This window comes from Dendrobium catenatum, unplaced genomic scaffold (genome assembly GCF_001605985.2).
Source record: "Dendrobium catenatum unplaced genomic scaffold, ASM160598v2 fragScaff_scaffold_1056, whole genome shotgun sequence".
NCBI classification, from domain to species: Eukaryota; Viridiplantae; Streptophyta; class Magnoliopsida; order Asparagales; family Orchidaceae; genus Dendrobium; species Dendrobium catenatum.
Genome location: NW_021319518.1, coordinates 6304703 through 6309667, shown reverse-complemented (window position 1 = coordinate 6309667; position 4965 = coordinate 6304703).

Sequence of the window (4965 nt, the reverse complement as noted above, 5' to 3'; positions counted from 1 at the left end):
GTCATAACTCCAGATTGATTTATTTTTTGTTAAAACTCACAGAGGGGCCTACGCGTTAATATCAAAAAAGTGGATACATGGTCCTTAGAAGGATTCACCAGGCCGCTAATGCTCAAAAGAGCTACAAGAGAAAAATAAGAAAAATCTAAGAGCCGGTGATTCCTTAGTCTAAGAATACAAAAAAGACCTAGGTACAATCTAGGGCTGCAAGGCGACAGCACCCAAAAAACGCCCCAGGATAACTCCAGATTGATGGTTGAAGACTAGGGTCAACAGAAAGATTGTTAATATCAATCTCGACAAACGTTCTTTTTGCTTTAAGAATCATTCCATTTCTCAAAAGCCTAACAATTATCTATCTAATCAAAAAATTCTTCAAATTAGCTTGGATCATTTTCAAATAATATTGCATGAAAACAAAAATTCACAAATGAAGTATGCCCAAAAAGAAAAAAATGCAAGCTCAGAAGATTCATTCCAATCTACAAAAATCTAACAAAATACCTTTGTGATTGCTTCAAGCGTTAAGCTTTCCCCCAAATCTATCACATTGGTTTTAGAACCTTCTTACCAAGCTACATGAATTTGATTATAAAAAATTAAGTTGAGTGTTAAATTAAAAATTAATATAAACTGAGAAAATCAAAATTTAAAACACGGGTACGAATTAATTATTTATGAAGCTAATTAACAGCTATGCATTTTATTTTGATGAATTTTTTGTGCGCACTTTCATATTGATGGTTGTGATAAATCTACCAAATGCTTATAAAAAGAGTTATATATTTTTTGAAAATCTAGGCAAACATATTTATATGCCACAAGTTGATCATGCAACCAAAACAAATAAGGCAAAGTTGGCAGTTATCTTATGAGCAACAATAAGTTTGTAAAAAAATATGGCATTGCCCAAGTTCTTCATTGTAGAAAATGCTCTATCCACCGTAGTAGTATGAATTAGTAAAATCAGTGTCGAAACAATAAGTCTATAAACAAGGGGATACATAATACTTTTCTTGGTCTTTATAATATGTTTTGCAAGAGCAACAACTAGTCAATGATGTAAACTTATTGTCAGTACGCATATCAATAATATAAGTAGATAGCTGATGTTCAAGAAACACAACATCAACCATAGAAAAATCTACCAGATATAACTCTGCAAGATGAATTAACTTTTTTTTATCATAAGTAGAAAATATATTACTAGTATTTAGAAATAACTCACAAATAAGTAACTCGGTACTAGGTCAGAGAATCAGTTATTCAATTCTTAAAGTTGCATATCAATGACAGCGTTAAATAAATCAACTCAATAATGATGAAAGTTTGTTATTTCTGCACATTTTTGTAATGACCTTTCACGAGCCTTCAACTTAGAATCCATATGTGAAACTTCAATTTCAAAAATATCACAAAAACATAACACTTCTTCAAATAAGGGTATATATTCATTTTCTCTCATCATTTCCAATCGTTGCTTGGATACTTATACCAATTTTATTGCATTCATTATATCTTGATCATTTCTTTATAGTGCTTGTGATAATTCATTTATAATTCTTAAAATATCAATAATTAAATACAGTGCCAATACAAAGTCAAAAGATTCCATGGCTTGTATTAAAACACCAGCTTTAAGTAATTGTTGATCATGTATCTCCTCTTCCTTATCCTTGATAATTTCAAGAACTTTGAATACATAAGCATACATTTTTGTCAGACTTATTAAAGTTTGAAAATGCGAACTCCAACGGGTGTCACCAGTACGATGCAAATTGATTTCTTAGTTCAAACCTCGACCAATACTTAACTCTCCACTATTTAAATGAAAAACTATTTTATCATGCTGAATAATTTTTAGAGTATCATTTCTCTTGCATGAAGCTTTAACATTATTTATAATTCTTGAAGTGATCTCAAATAAATACTTTACTTGCCAATAATTTTTTGCAACATCCACCAAATATAATTGGAGTTGATGAGAAAAATAATTAATATAAAATATTTGTGAATTATCTTTCAGAATGAGTGCTTTTAAACCATTACACTCCCATTGCATATTAGATGCTCCATCATAATCTTGACCCCGTATTATATGAATACTTAACGAGTATTTTGCAAGAAGTGCTTCAACTGATGCCTTAAGTGATATTGTATTTGTTGAATAAACTGACTAATATATATGAACCTCTCAATTATTTGGCCTAACTTGTCTATGTATCTCAGCATAACCACTAACTGTTCTTTAGTAGACACATCACGGGATTCATCAACTAGAATGATTAAATAAAAATCACTAATATCATTCATGATTACAACCAAGGTCTCAACCATACGAACTTTATCATGACCATTCACGTCATAACTCCATGTTGATTTTTTTTTTTTGTTAAAACTCTCAGAGGGGCCTACGTGTTAATATCAAAAAAGTGGATACACGGTCCTTAGAAGGATTCACCAGCTCGCTAATGCTCTAAAGAGCTACAAGAGAAAAATAAGAAAAATCTAAGAGCCGGTGATTCCTTAGTCTAAGAGTACAAAAAAGACAGGTAAAATTTAGGGCTGCAAGGCGACAGCACCCAAAAAACGTTCGAGGATAACTCCAGATTGATGGTTGAAGACTAGGATCAGCATAAAGATTGTTAATATCAATCTCGACAAATGTTCTTTTCTCTTCAAGAATCATTCCATTTCTCAAAAGCCTAATAATTATCTATCTAATCAAAAAAATTTTCAAATTAGCTTGGATCATTTTCAAATAATATTGTATGAAAATAACATTGCATGAAAACAAAAATTCACAAATGAAGTATGCCCAAAAAGAAAAAAATGGAAGCTCAGAAGATTCATTCCAATCAACAAACTCATCAAAAATCTAGCAGAATAACTTTGTGATTGCTTCAAGCGTTAAGCTTTCCTCCAAATCTATCACATTGGTTTTAGAACCTTCTCTTAAACCAAGCTACATGAATTTGATTATAAAAAAATAAATTGAGTTTTAAATTAAAAATTCATATAAATTGAGATAATCACAAATTTAAAACACGGGTACGAATTAATTATTTATGAAGCTAATTAACAGCTATGCAATTTATTTTGATGAATTTTTTGTGCGCACTTCGATATTGATGGTTGTGATAAATCTACCAAATGCTTATAAAAAGAGTTATATTTTTTTTTTTTTGAAAATCTAGGCAAACATATTTTATATCCGACAATTTGATCATGTAACCAAAACAAATAAGGCAAAGTTGGCAGTTATCTTATGAGCAACAATAAGTTTGTAAAAAAATATGGCATTGCCCAAGTTCTTCACAGGATGAGGTTATCAAATATCAACCAAGTAGAAAGTCCAATATCAATAATAAACGTATCAAATAGCATGCTTAGGCAACAATTAAAATCTATGAAGATGAAATCAAAAGTTAGAAAACTAAACCAGTTAAATCATTTTATGATTCAGAGAGCATATAATTTCAAAACTAGAATGTAGATATATACAAACCTCATAAAAAAAACACCTGCTCTAAAGTCTAAATCGAAATGTTTCAAGATGTAGATAACTAGATAAGGAAAAAAGAGAAGCAAGAAATAAAGCAAGTGGAGTAGTAGGAAGGCGCTAAAACATATAAAACTTACCTTCAGGCGACTGCGAACTATGAAGAGAGGGTTGCGGGCCTACGATGACCTCTTCACGAAGATGAAGGTTGTGGGTTTCAAATGCAAACGAGAGGGCTCCAGGTGTCCGACGTCTTCACGAAGGCAAGGCGGCTATGAACTGGGTTTCGTGAGGACATTGTGAAGTGCGAACAGGGGAACAGGAGAACAACGAATATTCGGGCAAACTGGTCCAGATGGATAAATTTAGGACAAAAAATTTTTATGATTGGGGGGGGGGGGGGCAAAATTTTGAAAAAACCCCTCCACTATAATATTTTTTTAGGGTGGACATTTGCCCACCCTCACAATAACGGGAATCCGCGCATGAGCTCCGGCTTGCTACTGTTAATGCACACAAAAAATTCAGCCCAAGTTATCCTTTTTCTTTCAGAAGAGAGAGATTTTGTCGAGAGGATCATAAATTACACTTTTCTTAGCATAAATTTAAATATTTCTAACTTCATTCTCACATGTTTTAAATCCAAAGACAACTAAACTCTAATGTGCATTCCCCACAACCCCAATAACTTGTCAATGCATCAACTCCCCATTAACCTAAGAATATCTTAGCCAAAAGTCCAATTCACAGAAAATAATATCCTTTCAAATCCTTAAAGTTTCCTACTAAAATATATCCAAAACTCTAAATATTCGCTCTTTTTCTACTATCCATATAACTCTCCACCATCACTTCACGAAGACATTAATCAATTTACTGCATTCACTAGCAAAATCATATATACATCACATCAATTTCTCCATTCATAAAAAGTGCAAGAGTGTTTACCCGAGCAGAGTAAAATATTAGTATCATACTCTATATTAGATTTACATTGATTGTGCATTAACACTATCATTATTATACTTAAATTTTGTATATTGCTTAAAGAAGAAAAAAAAATGCTTGTGATTTTGAATTAAGTTAATTATTACCATTATGCTTGATAGTTATACACTTGTACTCTTAGCATAAATTTATTTGTATTAATATAACCTATGTTAAGCATAAACCTACATTAACTTCTCCATCCACCTAAAGTAGAGTGACTACTTGAGTAGAGTGAAATCATGAGTATGAGAAGTATTTAGGCATGCATGTAGGCCATTACAGGAAAATATTGTAATAAAATCAAATTGTAAGAAAATATTAAAGAAAATATCGATATATTACAAAATGATATTTTATATTGACATATTTCTATGAAAAATGAGAAGAATAAAAAGAAGATGAAGAAGTAGGTCAAGCGAAAAGAAAATAAGGTACAACGTAAAATTTTTGTTTTAGTTGGTTATGAAGAAGAT